Genomic DNA, 18,350 nt, shown 5'->3' with positions numbered 1-18,350 from the left:
AAGTAAGGAAATAATTTTCTTGAAAGTATTTGGACTATTCACACATATCTTATCAAAATTATTTGAAATATTTTTGGAGCAACTTAAATGCCTATTTTATAAGTGCTAGCTGACCACACTCACGCGCACGCAGCCCTCACAAAAGAAATTAAAATGAAAATTGTTATTATTAAAAAAAAAATGTGATGTGAAATTATGATAAGGGAAAATTCTTATTATGTATTTTGGATATCTACATCGAGAATTTATTTTAATGATCAAAGCAATCGATGGCTGTTACGACCACCTTCTGGAAAAGATGAAAAAAAACATCCAAAATTTCTCCATCAAAACCGAACTTCTGATCATCACTATTTGCACTACCTAAAAAAAAAATTGTAGTCCATTCATTCTTTTGGAAATCTGTATTTTCCACCGGTACTGTGTAAAGTATGACGTTGGTGTATAAAATAATGAATAAGATAGACTCACAATACCGACCAGTGGAGAGGCTACTACAAAGAATATTAACACTATCCACATATTTAAGCGTTAAAAATGTAAAAAAGCAAAGCAGCAAAAGCCATAGGAGATTGAAGGTATAGCAAAAAAATCGGAAAGCTCTCATCGGGATTTCCTGTTCTTGTGGACAAATCCGTCTACCGTCCACCGAATTGTAACATCCATGGTTGGTGCACGTTCAGCTTTCCCTGCCAAAAAATCACTCCAATATCATTTAATTCCACTCCATATATCATTTCCTATAAACACGAAAAGGAATTTTCCGTTTTCTTGCAAATTTCACTTTCATTTTCTGAAACCATTAGAACAAAACTTTTCACAAACTAGAACTGATAGTTTTTGTAAGAAAATAATAGAAAAATACTTAGAGGTTGAACAAAACAAAATATTTTTCTTCATATCCGGACGTTACAAAGCTTCGAATCTGTTTGAGATTGGTGATTTGGGCGAATAGCCAGCAGAACCTGATTTGAAGATCATTTTTTATCACTATAAAATGTTTCTGACATGAAAAATTATAACTAAAATATTCATTTGAATGTGTCAACCGTTATAGTATATTCTGATTCTATTATAATGCCAGATTTTGAAAGCAATAGAAAACTCCCATTTTTTTTTAAGAAAAAGTTTTACAAAATGTTTATGATGGGTATAATAATGGGTCCCTATAGCCTCAAGAGATATATTTTTCTTCAAAATGGATTGTGATCATTGATTATCGTGAAACTATGTTTATCCAGTAATTATCTGACAGAAAAGACTAAAATACTGTATTTATCTAAAAACTATGAAATTACGCCTTAAAGTATGCAATGACTCTAGGGCAGTAGAAAACTTTTAGAATTTTCTTTGTCTGATGCTTACAAACTGTGAAATGAGAACTAATATGGCGAAAAATAGTCAACGAATCTTTTATTTTTAGATTTTACTAGATTTTTGCCTAGGGTTTGGAAACGCTGATTTGAGGATGAAGTCTACTTTAGTAAAGGATCAAGTCTCCTGCAACTTTAAAAATATCACATTTTTTTAGTCTCACGAAAATGCTTCTATTTAATGTACGAGTTCATGTATTGTTCTAACTTTAAGAGCATAAAAATATGAAATTACACGCTGTCAGAAAATGCTGAAAATAAGAAAATAGGATCAAGTATCCCCATATTCCTCTTATGTAACAAATTTAGCCCCTTAATTTATGCAGCATCGTTGTCCATCTTAAGATTTAAATTGTTGTTCCGCCTTGACACATTAAGGACCGAGATGTTGTTTTTTTTTGGATCACGAAGAAATCTAAAATAAGAAACACCGAAATTCAGCATTGTTTATTTCAGAATTCACTGGACCAAAAGTTATATATTAAGTATCTTTGAGCGAAATTGTTGTCAATTTTGTGGAGTTTCATAATGATTCTATATCATTTGAGTTTGTTTCGAACTGCCTTAGCAATTGATAAACTAGCATTTGTAAATATTATGTGTTGATATTATGTTTTGTATCTTTTGATCAAGAAAACTTGTTAAAACCGTAAAAATACAGATTTATTAATGTCACCCCAAAGCATCAAATTCTAAACCAAGACGAAATCAATTTTTAAATTCAATTTTAAGTAGTCTAATAAATTTTTAACGTTCATAGGAGTCCAGTATTGGTTTTAAAAATATGAAACATGCCATGTTCCTCTTAAGAGCAAGTTAGCTGGTGTTGGGAGAGAGTGGTAGACATTTTGACTCTTTTAGCACATTTTAAAAACTTTACCATGCGAAACCATTTCAAGATCTGTGACCTTAAAGAGTTTTTACAGAGTTGAGCCAAAAATATTAATATTCCTATCTCATACGGCTGGAATAGAAACAGTGCTGTAAAGAATACATCGCCCAAAGATCTTGAAAACATTTTTGAATGGTAAAATTCTCAAAATTTACTACAAGTGTCAAAATTTCTACCACTTTCCCCCAACAGGAGTAAACTAGCTCTAACAGAAAAAATAATCAAAATATATTTTAAAAAAAGCAATCAATCTTACCCTGGATTACGATAATTTAAATTTTGTTTTGAGCCAAGCGCTGATATTCAGAAGCTCAGGTTAAAAATGTAGATAACTTGAAAAATTTTGTTCTACATTTTCATCTCTCAACAATATGTGAATATTTATTGGTAGAATAACATTTTTACGAGAAATTCTTTAAAAAGGTTTTAAAGTGACAATTTTTAACTAAAGGTATACAAATTACGACAATTTTTTTTTATCAATATTTCTATGCAGTGAATATTATAGTATCCTTGGTTGTTGTATAAAAGGATGTATAGTAGGGTGTCCCAAAATTGCATAACTTCTGGGAATCTGGGGGCTCACCCTCCAAATGGTAGATTAGGGTGTGCAGAACAAACTTTTGTATGGGGCTGACTAAAAAAAATCATGTTTAGAGGTTCCGCAATCGCGATCTTTAAAAAAAGCCCACTTTCAAAATATTTCAAAATAAATTCTGGGTCCAAAAATTTTCACAAAATTCATAAATTTTATATTTTTTTAATTTTGTTTGAGTTAAAAACTACACGTAAAAAATATAAAATGAACCAAATTTGTATCAAAATGTAAAACTAGCAAGCTATTTTCAAGAAAAAAAAATTTTTTGGTCCAAAAATTTTGAATTCAACTGACCAAAATGTGTACCAAGCGTAGAGTATTTTTAATACCAATGCCGTTCAAAGATGCGGATTTTTGTGCACTTAAACTTTGCTGAACAAATCATGTGGCTTGTATCAACGTGTGGACAGCTATTCACGATTTAATGCTTAACAAAAATCACAATTTAGGATATTTTTTTATTTAATATATCAAATTTGTCTTAATAAATACCCACTTTAAAATCAAAATACTTGCAAAAAAAGACTTTGATGGTTTAAAGGAGTCATCAGAAGGCCATATGCCGAATTGGAGCAGAATCGGACAACAGGAAGGGGTTACACTGAATCTCAAGTGTGAAATGGATTCTGAGACATAGTGTTCTAAAGAAGCATAAAAAACTGGTTTTTCATCATACATTTTTATCTTTACCAATCGATTGCTTGATTATGAAGGTTTTATTAAAATTTAAATTAAGACTAACATTTCACTTGAAGACTGCAACTCGATTGGACTTAAAACAAAAAAGTTATGGCTGTTCAAAGATTGTATTTTGGTTACAAATTGTCCTGTAAAACGCAATGAGTAAAAAGTACTCATTGTGTGTTAAACGACAATTTGCCACAAAAATACAATCTTGGAACAGCCATTACTTTTTTGTTTTAAGTCCAATCGAGTTGCAGTCTTCAAGTGAAATGTTAGTCTTAATTTAAATTTTAATAAAACCTTCATAATCAAGCAATCGATTGGTAAAGACAAAAATGTATGATGAAAAACCAGTTTTTTATGCTTCTTTAGAACACTATGTCTCAGAATCCCTTTCACACTTGAGATTCAGTGTAACCCCTTCCTGTTGTCCGATTCTGCTCGAATTTGGCATATGGCCTTCTGATGACTCCTTTAAACCATCAAAGTCTTTTTTTGCAAGTATTTTGATTTTAAAGTAGGTATTTATTAAGACAAATTTGATAAATTAAATAAAAAATATCCTAAATTGTGATTTTTGTTAAGCATTAAATCGTGAATAGCTGTTCACACGTTGATACAAGCCACATGATTTGTTCAGCAAAGTTTAAGTGCACAAAAATCCGCATCTTTTGATGGTATTGGTATTAAAAATATTCTACGCTTGGTACACATTTTGGTCAGTTGAATTTAAAATTTTTGGACCAAAAAATTTTTTTTTCTTGAAAATAGCTTGCTAGTTTTACATTTTGATACAAATTTGGTTCATTTTATATTTTTTACGTGTAGTTTTTAACTCAAACAAAATTAAAAAAATATAAAATTTATGAATTTTATGAAAATTTTTGGACTCAGAATTTATTTAAAATCGAATCTTTTGAAAGTGGACTTTTTTTAAAGATCGCGCTTGCGGAACCTCTAAACATGATTTTTTTTAGTTGGCCCCATACAAAAGTTTGTTCTGCACATCCTAATCTACCATTTGGAGGGTGAGCCCCCAGATTCCCAGAAGTTATGCAATTTTGGGACACCCTAATGTATAGGTTGTCTAGAAGTATATTGAAATGAGTATATTGAGAAAATCTATAACAAGTTTGAATTATTTTTTTCGATTTTACTATGTTTCGAAATACATTTGATTTTGTTCAGTGAAAATCAAAGAGAACAGTATGCAGCTTATATTGTAGATTCTTTTACAACTGAACCTCTCTACCCGCCACCCCTTTCCCTCCTTTCGCTCCCACAAAATGGTCGTTTTTTTACCAGATACTAACGTTCCTTTATATTGACTGATTTGTGAAAATTTGGAAAATCTATGTATACTAAGAGAGATTCACATACATATTTTCACTACTCATTTTTGGACCACAGATTTTAAGAGCGTTTTCGATAAATAGTAAAGAAAAAGTTAGGTTGATTTTTTTTTTCCAACGTGCACTTTTAAATTTTATATCGTCAATCTATTTAAGTAGATACTTTTATCATTTTGAGTTTTTTTTTAAATTAAGAAAAGGCTAGGATCGAAAACAATAATGATTGAACAAAACGATGTAATTTTTTTTGTAACTAATAACTTTCGAGCTGGTTTTAAAAAGATCAAGTACCACAGATTAAATAATTTTATTGGTTAATTCGCCAGAAAAAAATTGAGGGATAAATTGAGTAACGTTCATTCGCGGCCAGCAAATTTAATCAACGCTACCGAAGTTCCAGAAATCAAATACCTTAAAAACATTTATAAAATAAAATTTAAATTTAAATTTAATCCTATTTAAAAAATTTCGAGTTTTTGTCACATTCTCCAATTTGTCACTCTAGAATATATCACGGAAATGAAAAAAATATGTTGGTTACTGCATTATAGCTGAACAACAACATATTTCTGTGTAACATTTTCCGAGCCAGAAAGAACTTGTAAGTGTGCTTGATTTATATAATCCCCTGGAAGTTTTATGTAGACAACTATGCAATGTTGAAGTTCACTTGCGTAGAGAGAAAATGTCGTCAAAAATTTCCTTTAAATTATTGCACAGTTTGTTCCAAGTTCAAAATTGAAGTGTCTTGGAAACTTGCTATGCTGGTTATCAGAAACTACCACAGAAATTGGGTTTTAATTTTTTTTTTCCAAAGAATTTTATTGTCATGCCTTTTGAAACACATGTTTGAAGGAAAAAACTATGAAGAATTAATTGTACAATGCTGCTTTTTATTTCATAAAATCATATATCCCAACAACAGTTTTAGTTTCATAAAATTTTGGTGTCAAATGGTTCAAAATCTAAAATGTTTTCAAAAACCCATTTGGAACGATCAAGCCCTCGAATCGAAACCATAAAATTAAGCACACAGCAGCCGAACGAATGAAAAATCACATCATGATTTCCGGCCAAACAACTTCCGAAACAGCAGCCATAAGCAGTGATCTCAAACGCTTCCGGCGTGGCCCCAACGGAATCTCAACTATTCATCAGATTCCGGCCCATAAACGCAGACCGAGAAAATGTCCCCACAGATGTTGTCATTTGCTGACAGGCGACGACGACAACGACCTTCCGAAAAGATGCGAAATTTGTGTGCGACCATCCATCGGGCGGAATTTTTGACAAATAAATATAAAAACCGGGTGTCATAAAAATGCTTTCCAGGGTTGGTTTTTTCCGCATCCTCGCCCTCGTTGGAGGCCCTTTGACACATAGTCAGTCATGCCCTAGCACAGTTGGTATCCTTTTCAAGCGAAAGAAAAACGATTTCTATCGCTGCTGGTGTAGAATGAAGATCCCTTTTCGTTCGGTTTTGTATGCGCGGGAAAGAATGTTTGAATTGTGGGAAACTACTACAATACGTCTCCACTTCTCTACTTAGGAGGACCGTTTGGCTGTCAGCTAAGAGTGGAAGAAAGATAAACTTTGGCGAATTTATATTCAAATAAAAGTGATCCGAACCGGAATGGCGTCTGTCGGGAGTGGATTGTCTCCTCTTCTTCAGTCTCATTCACGGTGAAGCAGTTTTCCGAGCTTATTAGAATGGCAGTCGTCAACCACAGGCTGCATTCTCTTTTGAAGTATCACATTTTTTTACTTTCTCCCTTCTACTCGATCTACGAATTAAAAAAAACTAGCAAGCAACAGCCTTAACTGAAAGCTTATTTGAAGAAATCAACTACAAATGGTTTTCTGCTACCGGTAGTATCAAAAAAGTATAGGCTTAATAGCAGCACATTATAAAACCATACGGATTTTTTGCCTAATTCATCTTTAAGATTTATTAGACACAAAACTACTGAAAAAGGAAGACCGAGCCGTACAGCCCACTTTTTTTTAGATAATTTTAATTGTTGAAATATCGTTATATGTTTCAAAAAGTTTTGCAATTAGCTGCAACCGAGGCCTAGAGGATAACGTTCAGGTCTTCTAAGCCATAGGTCATAAGATCGGATTCCGGTCACGGCATACATAGTACTCTTTCTGTGTGCTGGTGGTTTTAGCATTTGTAAGATGCTAGCCATCATATCCTTGAATGATGTACGCATTAGAGTTAAGTAAATAAGATCAAAGAAACATTAAGTTTCACTGAGATCCTGTATGTGTGTGTTCGTTCTTTAAACAAAAAAAGAATGATACAATTTGAGAAAAACCATAAAACACGACTTCACTCAAATTAGAGTGTCCATTTCCCGGCTGGCATTTTGTATTCCTGAAATCTGGAATTCTGGGCATCCTTTTCCTGGGAATTTCCGGGTTCCCGGGAAAATTGAAAAAAGGAAATTTCAACCCTCTACCAAACAAATGAAACCAAACATATGTTTGTTGCTGGTATTTTTACACCACTCAAAAGTTAAAACCATTGATTTTGATTTTGTTTTCTTCTTTTGACATAAACTTCTTAAAAAGAAAAAGGTATTTCAACCGAACGAATTTCAACTTATGATTCATGCTCTTGATTCGAAAAAAAGTGCAGTAAGTTTATCAATGTAGTTAGAAAAATAAGAATCCAAAAAAACAAAGTGCATGAGTAAATCAATCTACATAACTGACTGCTTGTTGCTGCAAAAAATGAGAAATATATTCCATAAACGATAAAAGTTGGATGAATAGACTTTGGGTAACTTCCCGGTTCTTACAAATGTTATTTTTACCGATAATTTTGATCGAATCGGAAATACTAAACGATGAATATTGAAAAACGGATGTTTTTAATATCTCATTGTGTTTTTTTTTTTTAAATTTGGAATCATTCGTCGTTTTTCATTTTTAATACTAATTTTTCTGACGAACAAAATCGTTTGTTTTAGATTGACGTATAAACCATTTTACGAGCAAAAAATTCAAAATCTTTTCCATATATCAAGGTAGAATAATCGTTTCCTTGCTGAATCTGACCAAATTTTCCAATTTAAGTCGTGTTGATATCTTGAAATGAGACTGAGCCAATATGTTTGAATTTTTTGTTTGCTGGTGTACCTGGATGTGCAATATACGGTTTAAAAGTCGCTATGGGTCTATCGTGGAAGAGACAAATTTATGAATTAAAGGAGTTGCATTAGATTTAGAAGATTATGTACAGCATATGTGTCTACTTATCTACCTCATCAGTAGGTTTTTTGTTCGAGAGTTCCCGTGATTTTCAACCATTTTCCGGGATTTTAAAATTCCCGAAATTTATCAATTCCCGGGAATGGACAATTCTTTTTCTTCTATTCCTACTCTCCGATGCTGTTTTCAGCAAAACTTGAAACTGTCTTATCGACGAGCTCATAATTTAGTCCAGTTACAGAGACTAGATGACCAATGTTTCCGCCTATATTCCGTAGAGTTTACAATTTTTTAAACTACGTAGGGATATTTTGTATTCCTTTATGTTCCGTAGAGTTTACAGTTTCCGTAACAAGAGTGTTCATTCCCGGAATTTCCTAAAATCCCAAAAATTTAAGAATTTCCGTTTCCCGACAATCCAGATTTCACTTCTGGGAATTCCCGACGCATACTTGTTTTTGTTCGGCCTGATTTTCAAATTTTTTCAAATATTTGCGAGTTTCCCACAAATCTTAAAATTGATAGGTTTTGATAACGTAGTCATTAATTAAAAAGCTTTTTCACAATGTGTCGATCCCTTTAGGGAACACTTTGCAGTGTTGTAGTAAGAGATTTAGATATTTAGATATTTATTTGAAACGGCTCGTATCGTTCAGTTTTAAAAAGCCAAAATCACTTCATTGCTTAATTTTAGTGCATTTGGAAAAATAAGGATAGAAAAAGATTTAATAAGAAAGATAAAATATTCAGAAATTGGATAAACAAAGATCAATAGTTTTTAAAAAAGGAAAATTTCAATCATATAGTCCAAATCAATAACAGTCAATACATTTCTTACTGGAGTGTAAGGTTGTTTTCTTCGGACCCTTAGAGAGTCCTTTTACTTAGATCTGTCAATAAAATGGACCTCACATGACCAAACAATATGCTTGATTGCTGTCAGTCAGATTTTCGCGTAAGAGTAATGCTTCTGAAAAGTAGTGGTTGGACAAGAGTCGGGAAAATAGTTTAACAAAATCTCGACTCAACTTCAAATATTTGAATTTTTATCTTCATTATTTTTCCATCCAACGAACATATTATGCTAAAGCGCGCAGTACGTAAAAAGAAATAATTTTCATGGCTTATAAAACATATCTAAGATCTTAGTCAAGAATGATTGATTTTTTTTCGTTTGAAAGAAGTGTTAAATAAACATGAGATTGTTGAACCTAAAAAGTTGATTTTCCCATAGATAATTCAAGCTTTTGATTTATTCTCTATATATTGGATATGGTTTAGAGAGCAAAGAGTGGAGTCTTTGCAAAACGCTTATTAAACTAACAAGGGATTACGAGTATATGTGTAATGTACGAGGTAATGTTAAAATGAATTATAATAGTTTAATATAACATAACACTTTAATATGATAAGCATCCAAATAAACTAATATTCTTTATTTTTGTATTCGTATCTTCGGCTAGTGCACAATATCCGTGAACAACATCTATTTAACCGAACTTTCAAATTTTTTGTCAGAATGTCTAACGACAATTTTTTCTCAACTTGTTATTATTCTTATTTGTTCAACAATTACTTGATCAGATTTATGATCAATGAACTGCATGACAGTTTCTGCATGTGCATAGTTAAATTTATAGATTTATTTTTTGAATGCTTTTTTTTAAATATACTTGGTTATATGTGAAGGAGTAAAACAACTCATATTGAAAAATTAAATATAGAAACATTTGAGATGGCATGCAGCAAAACTTCAATCAGCTGTATTTCAATCAAAGTATGTACTTATATTTTGCATGTTTTACAATGTTTTCTGGGATCTCGAGAATTCTTGGGAAATTGGTCGTCAGATTTCCCGATTCCCGGGAACGGAAAAATGACCGGGTAATGAACACTTTATCCGTAACATTTTTAAATTTCGTTGTATTTGTGTTCATTTTACGTCCGAGGAATTACAAAATGTCCATAAACTAGATTAAGGGTGTGGGTTTCGATTCCTGGATGTCACGCTTATCAGTCAAACACGTTCGCCATTAGGCCCCCTAAAATAATCATGAAAGCTACTTCCTTTGACATTTGTTGCATTTGCAAAGCGATGGAATCGAAAAGTCATTATTCTTCCTATCCTCAAGATAAACACGTATGATCAGTCAAAATTTGGGTGAAATTTTAGCTGCATCCCACTTGCACTAATGCAAAACCATCACCTAAACTCGGCAGTGCTTCCATCGCGTATACTTCAAAGCAAAACTCGTCTACTATAGTTTAATTTAAGAAATCTGAAAAAAATACTAAAATTTACTTCGGTAGTCCGGACTTTCGACTTCCGACAAAGAAAAGCGCAGTACTTAATAGAATGTCTGAAGTCTGTGTTTTGGTACCAGTTCACCAGTGAAGTTTCTAACAATTTCATTTAAATGGACAATATTATGCGAGCAGTCATGATAATTGGATGAGGTAAATTTCAAAAGTATTTGAAATATGAAATATTCATTTACAGTTCTCGTGAAAAAATCATATTTTGTCAACAACTCGAAAACGCAAGACAACTAGTATATGTAACATGGTGGAATCAATGGGAATGGTTAAAAGATGAAATTGAGAGTCTGAAACTGGACTCGTTCTTTGAAACCTTCTAGAACTTCCCCTGGGTTTTCATCGCGGAAATTTTATCATGCTTGAGAAATTGAAAAAAAACAGTTCTCGAAGGTTTAAAAAAAAGAGACCAGATGGATTTTTATCCTTCAACCATTTTTCAGCGATTCCACCATGTTATCATCGCGCCAGCACTAAATTTTTCTTCGGAAGTCCAGACTTCCGACTTCCGCACTTCCGCCAACAGTTCACCAGCGATGTTTCTAAAAATTTTAATTAAAATGATCCATATTTGACCACTATTTTCAATTGTTTGGTTCTTTCGATATTTTAGTCTAATATTTTTGTAATTATTTTTTTTTTATTTTTTGAAAACTTTAGCTCTACAGTTCTATTAGTTTTTTTTTTATTGAAACATTCACATTTAAACTAAATTGTTAAAAAACCTACCATGCTGGTAAGAAATAAACCAGATAAGTCCCACAAATTGTGATAGCTCGAAGCTGTAAAAAACATTTGAAAATTTGGCAAACTTCAGCTTTCAAAGCATTCAGAAACACAAATATTTGCAGAATGTTACGCTAGTATGGAGTCCAAGTCATATCGGCATCATTGACAACGAGAAAGCGGATCAACTTGCCAATTTAGGACGAGATGGAGATATGCTATTGATGAACACGCCTAAAACGGACGCGCTAAAATGGGTTAATACGACATCAATTATGGAAAACACATGGAGTTAACTGAAGAAACGAGCAGGATATCGCGCTAAGGGAAGTCAAATCGATCACGGGAAAATGGACTGACGTTGGTTTCCATTAACATGCATATTAAATCGTAACAAAAGCGCCTTTCAGTATGCAAACCGTAATCAATATGTACACAATTTTGGTAATATGAATACGCACAAATTTCAAATAATGATTGTAAAGGGAATGTACGCGTCAGTATAAATGGAAATGGATTGTTTTATTACGTTTTTTGTGGTTTCTCAGCATCAGCAACATCTAAATACTGCTATCTTTTCTAATAACCAACTTTTGCATAACCTCAAAAAAATGCCAGAATTTGATTGAATTGAAATAACTTGTTTTCTTATTACAGTAGAACCCCGCTTATTCAAGATATTCGGGCCTCCTTAGATAATACGAAATATGTACATCCTTTTCCTTCTGTTTTGCATACCTTCCGGGCGCAAAGCTTGGTAATTAAATCGATTGTTATCTTGTATCAACTTGATGTCTGGGAGCTCAAAAAACCGGAGTTATATCGGTTCTCCTGACTTTTTGGGTAAATGATATCAATATACTCTTTTTGGTGTTGTGGGATCTGGTAACCCTTATCTAGCTGAAACTCGACATACTTCTGATTCGATATCAAATAAGCAATTTCAAATAGCTTGGCTACTGATTTGACATGTTTTTTCCCAGATTTCACTGGAACCCAATATCTCTGGTAATCCTAGAAGCGACAAATCATCTGATGTCTTTTCAGCTAATAATGACATTTTTAAAATCAAAGCGACCTCTACTTAAAGAATATATGATGTACATCTGATTTGAAATAATCGACTAAAACACATGAGGTGCCGTCAATTGATTTTGATGAAACTCAATCAGGCAAAAGATCAAAAAATTTAACATCTTTTGGCCAAATTACGAGTATTTTCAATCAAAATTGTCAAAAATACTGCAAATTTTGTGGAGTCTAGTTGAACTAGATATTTGAAAAATTTCACAAATATCATCTTAGACAGAAATGATTGCTTACCAAATTTGGAAGCGAGTGCGCTACTTCACGTGATTTCATTCTTTTTTGAACACAACTGTATTTGATAGCTTTTTTAACAAAGTACTATGCTCGATGCAATAACAATTATTGAAAGAAATTGTAAAATAAATTGACACTTCACAATCTATGGAGAAGAAGAATTTTTAAAAGCACTGAGGCTCGGGGCACAAAAATAAAAACTCGAAAATGCGCTTCTCTGAAGCATTCATGGAAAACCCAAACTATCCCCCTTATTCTGCGCCGCGTGTGAGGTGACGATAGTCGAATCACCCTAGTCTCCCGATTCCAGTAGTCGCTTTAAGTGAGAAACGTCTTTAAGAATGAACTTTTTGAGATCTTATCCTAATCTAGTAGTCAGCTGGGCATGAACCTCTGTCACATCGGCTTCAGGAATAAGGTGACAAGACTCACGTGAGTCCGACTCGACTCGACTATCGTCACCTCACGCGAGGCGCAGAATAAGGGGGTATATTTCAATCCTTTTTTGCTGTAAGAGTTAGGAGCCTCATTAGGATTTTTTTAAATGAGCTTCCAAAATCCTTAGAAAGACTAGATTTTCTTAAGCTTTTATTTTCAAACACTTCTTTTTACTTGAGTTCGCTATCAAGCTGAGAATAGTAGGTCAAATAAATTTCTATTGAAACATTAAAGTCTTACAATTTAAATAAGCACTATCTAACATCTTTTTGAATCTGATCGTTGCTTAATTTACGTTTAAAGAAAAAAAAATCAGAATTCAGGCCACTCATAAATATATTTTTCCATAAAATCTTATCAACATTCAAAATAAATTAGCCAACCTCATTCAATGGGGCATAAAATTGAAGCTAGGTTGCTAAAAAGCGACATCAGTCTTCCGGTTATTTTGACCGCCAAAAGTAAGCTGAAGCAAAAAAAGGCAGTTCATCGCAAACTCCCATCAAAGCGGCAAACAAAACTGCTGAAACTGCACAAGTTGGGAAGAAAGAACGAAAGAAAGTCTTCCATTTTTATGACTCCCTGTACGCTGTCGATGAAACCGGCGGAATGTTCCGACGTAAAGTGCCACCGGGAAGTATCAGCTGGGAAATTTGATGTCCCCTATCTTTGGATAACTTGGATCCGCTCCTCAGGACGGACCACCTCTGTCGATGGAAGGTCGTCGAAACCATCGTCGGGAGACTGAAAGGCGACAGTCGATGAAAGAGGAAAGTGCTTACTTTAAGAATCCAAAAACGAAAAAAAAGTTGAACTTTACTTTATTTTGACTTTGAGGATATTTTATACCAAAACAATGGACACTGAGAGTGAAGTTGGTTTTAAATTTTTTCCTTAGTTCTGGGGTTTTTTCTTCAAAAAATTAATAGTGAAATAGTTTTTAAATTTAAATTGATGATTTTAACTTGAAGTTCAGTCCTCAGTTTAAAAGCTTCATTGAAGTGTTCCTCTATCAACGTCATGAGCTCTAATCGAAATCAACTTCGTTCCTTATTTTCCGAATGCCAGCATATTTTATGCAACTGACTCGATTTCTCCACTATCAAAAATCAGTAATCAACCAAATTTTCTCCTCCATTCCACGAACCTTTGCCGGCAAACTCTCGGCAGAACTGTGCAGAGGATATTGGAAAATTCATTCTTTGTTCCAATCGGTCTGATTAAGACACTCCGGAAGCAATTGCCTTTCGGTTTCAGGATTGTGGTGCCTTTTTCCTCCGTTATTCTTCCCTAACTTGAATATCGGAAAATGGAAGAAGTCAGTTCCAAGCTCTGTTACTTACTTACTTACTTCTTGGTAGCAGTTACATTACAAGGAGTAAATGTCTGTCTTTTCTATCTGTAGTTACATTGAGCTTGTAGTAATTTGACGGGAATAGATCCCATTACGGGACTCATCATTGCTGGGAGGGAAAAATAAATTGGATTGAAGTTTCACTTTGATTTGTATCCGATCGCACAGTGTGCTAAAATCGATCAAAGAGTTAATGAAAGTAAAGTTTTTAAGTATATTTTAATAGAAGATAAAAAAGCATTAATTTTTTTTTGTAATTTTTGACTTTTTAACAGTTTTACAGTTTAACAGTTTTACAGTTTTACAGTTTTACAGTTTTACAGTTTTACAGTTTTATAGTTTTACAGTTTTACAGTTTTACAGTTTTACAGTTTTACAGTTTTACAGTTTTACAGTTTTACAGTTTTACAGTTTTACAGTTTTACAGTTTTACAGTTTTACAGTTTTACAGTTTTACAGTTTTACAGTTTTACAGTTTTACAGTTTTACAGTTTTACAGTTTTACAGTTTTACAGTTTTACAGTTTTACAGTTTTACAGTTTTACAGTTTTACAGTTTTACAGTTTTACAGTTTTACAGTTTTACAGTTTTACAGTTTTAAAATTTTACAGTTTTACAGTTTTACAGTTTTACAGTTTTACAGTTTTACAGTTTTAAAATTTTACAGTTTTACAGTTTTACAGTTTTACAGTTTTACAGTTTTACAGTTTTACAGTTTTACAGTTTTACAGTTTTACAGTTTTACAGTTTTACAGTTTTACAGTTTTACAGTTTTACAGTTTTACAGTTTTACAGTTTTACAGTTTGACAGTTTTACAGTTTTACAGTTTTACAGTTTTACAGTTTTACAGTTTTACAGTTTTACAGTTTTACAGTTTTACAGTTTTACAGTTTTACAGTTTTACAGTTTTACAGTTTTACAGTTTTACAGTTTTACAGTTTTACAGTTTTACAGTTTTACAGTTTTACAGTTTTACAGTTTTACAGTTTTACAGTTTTACAGTTTTACAGTTTTACAGTTTTACAGTTTTACAGTTTTACAGTTTTACAGTTTTACAGTTTTACAGTTTTACAGTTTTACAGTTTTACAGTTTTACAGTTTTACAGTTTTACAGTTTTACAGTTTTACAGTTTTACAGTTTTACAGTTTTACAGTTTTACAGTTTTACAGTTTTACAGTTTTACAGTTTTACAGTTTTACAGTTTTACAGTTTTACAGTTTTACAGTTTTACAGTTTTACAGTTTTACAGTTTTACAGTTTTGCAGTTTTACAGTTTTACAGTTTTACAGTTTTACAGTTTTGCAATTTTACAGTTTTGCAACTTTCTCATTTTGCAATTTTACACATTATTTAACTGCAGTTTTGTGAAACTTCATATTGTAAAAATTCGAAATATTGCGATATTTTGAAACATTTTCATCTGATGAACATTCTAACTTAACAATTTTTCTTCGTTTCATTTTTCCAGTTTTCCAAAGTCATATTGACAAACTTTTAAGAGATGATAAATTCCAAATAATTATTTTCCTGCATTCCAGTTTTTGATCTGTTCTACAATTTTAATTTTTTACATCTTTCAACATCACAACTTTCATTTTCAAAATGAATCGATGGAATGTGAAAAAATTGGATAACATAGGCTGAAAAATATGGAAAGCTTAAATGTTGCTTGTTTAGAAAGTAGACAAGTTGAAATTTTGGAAACTTTTTTTTATTGATGTTTAAAAGCTGAAAAAAATTCCTAGTTATTAAAATGAAATGATATTAAAAACTCTTTACTGGATATCAGAAAATCTGGAAAGTTATAAAATGGATTATTTGAACAGTTTGAGCGTTGTGTTTCTGAAAATTAAAAAGATGGTAGTTGAAACGTTGGAATATTAAAAAAAAAGGAAAGTTGGAAAGTTCAAATGAAGGAAAGATAGAATTATGTTTCGCAGGAAAATTATGAAAAATAGGCAATTTGAAAGCTGATATGTAGAAAAGTTGAAAAGTTGTGAATCTCAGGAATGGTTAAGTGTAAAAGCTTAGAAAATATATTTTTTTTGTAGAAGTTTTGAAAGTTAAAATGTAGAAAAAAAAACTGTTCATGTGTTTGATAGTTGAAAAACTGGAAAATGCATAATTTGATAGACTAGAAAGGTAAAAAAATGAAAAGTTTGAATAATGCTGTTGAAATTTTTTAGAGTTGGAAACTTGGTTAGAGGAAAAATTAAAAATTTAAAATTAGGAAAAACGGAACATTTTGAATAGCTTACATGTTGAAAAGCTGTCGAAATGTGAATAGTCGAAAAATGAAAAATTTGAAAGGTTGAACTTGTTAAGATGCTAACTTCATAACTTTTAACTGAGGTTGGCGAAAAATGGTAAAAATGAAGGAAGAAAAATAAGAAAATTTTAAAAAAAGCTGAATGTTGAAATTATTCAGTGACACAACTTTAAATGTAGATAATTTTAAAACTAATAAAATTGAAAGTTATAAATTTAAAAAAATTATATCATTTTGTTAAGTTAAAAATGATCCTCATATTTCAATGAACTGGAAATTTAAATGATTATTTCGGAAATAAAAAAAAAAGCTAAATTATTCGTAAAACGAAAATTATTTTCATCCCACTGTGAGCCGATCGGAAGGATGCTTCCTTTCTTCCGATTCTCAGTGCATGTTGTAAAAATCCAAGATGAAATGAATCGAGAAGAAGTGGTAAGAAACCCAAAGGGGTTTCAAGTGGGAAAAAAACCTCCCTTGGACACTTTTTATGGTTTCGAATGAAGTGTTAATACGATTTCTCTCTTGCTCGGCTCCTTTCCAGTCGTTCCGGAAAGATGCTGTTCGTTGATGCACTTTTGATGAGTACGAGAAAGAGCTGTTGCATTTGATAGTGGCTTTTTCCCTTTCATTCTTTTGAACAGCTCGTAAAGCCATCATTCGATCAGAGATGGTGAAAGAAATCTATTGAAGTTGATGGGAAGCTAAGGAAGGATTATGAGTTCAGGAGGATTAGGATCTGTTTTGAAAGAGTTGAAAGTATCGGCAATCCTATATTTATGGATACGAATATTCTCGACATGAACAGTTATATTTCACAAAATTTGAATAGAATGAATCGAACATTTGCAGATGAGTGTTGCTCTTCATGTAAAATTACCTCTTCCGTTAGCTCCCTGGGACGTAATCGTTCCTGAAATGGAAAAGAGAAGGAATATCATTAAAAAGCAATTAACACAAGAAGGAACGTTGTTGCAGACTGATTGATAACAATTTATTCAATTGAGGGATCATCCCAAAGAATTTCGGATCAGTTGTTGATTCGTAGGAGTTAATCGATTTAATCTCATCTGAACAGACAAACCAAAGGCCAAAAGGTCTCTTACCAGAGTTCATTAATCACTATGCTGTGCGCGATGAACTCCTCGAAGGGTAAATAAATTTACCTTTAATGTGACATCCTACATCGAATGTAATACTCCTTGGTACTCCAGTTGCTCAGAGTATACGGAAGCTGATGAGGCAATCGTCCATGGTTAAACAGGAGCGAGAAAAAATGTACAGCACATTCATACTAACCGATAGACGATCAATTTCTTCAGACTTGATTTACGAGCCAGCTAAAAGGCCCTGTCTGTAGCAAACCAGCAGCGAAGACGTCAAGCAGCATATTAGGTTTTGCTGGGACTTGTCTATTTTAGGTACTTTTGGTTTAAATTTTATAATGATTCGGTATTTGTAATCCTTAAATTCCAGGAATCCAATTATATTTTTTTAATTTTCTCGATTTAAATTTCCTCATAAAACTAGTGCTAAAGTTAACTTATAATAAAAGTTGAATTCAAAGCAATACTAGTTAGCTCAACTGATTCAAAATTTAGAAACGATAATTTAAAAGAAAATTCGAATCTCAAACTAATTGTAATTTATTATATTAAACACATGTGTCGTATTAAGTTTAAAAATTCCATCGAGTTCTGTAAAGTGTTTTTATTTCCAAAAACATTCTTTCCACAAAACATCGAAGAGACAAAAATTTTAGGGGGAAAAATTACTTCTGCATAATATTGATTTGTACCTGAAA

General features: G+C 32.3%; 1 protein-coding gene across 1 annotated transcript in view; it reads right to left on the bottom strand.

Annotated features, from left to right (window-relative positions):
- The window catches only part of LOC129743438 (uncharacterized), a 157,616-nt gene extending 140,163 nt beyond the window's left edge, over positions 1-17,453 (bottom strand). The window contains exon 1 of the mRNA XM_055735472.1: positions 17,427-17,453. The gene's annotated coding sequence lies outside the window, so the exon portion shown is untranslated. The remainder of the gene's footprint in view (positions 1-17,426) is intronic.
- Between the last annotated feature and the right edge of the window lie 897 nt (positions 17,454-18,350).

This window comes from Uranotaenia lowii, chromosome 2 (genome assembly GCF_029784155.1).
Source record: "Uranotaenia lowii strain MFRU-FL chromosome 2, ASM2978415v1, whole genome shotgun sequence".
Classification (NCBI taxonomy): domain Eukaryota; kingdom Metazoa; phylum Arthropoda; class Insecta; order Diptera; family Culicidae; genus Uranotaenia; species Uranotaenia lowii.
The sequence above is the reverse complement of the archived record's forward strand: the minus strand, read 5'-3'. Positions and strand labels throughout refer to the sequence as shown.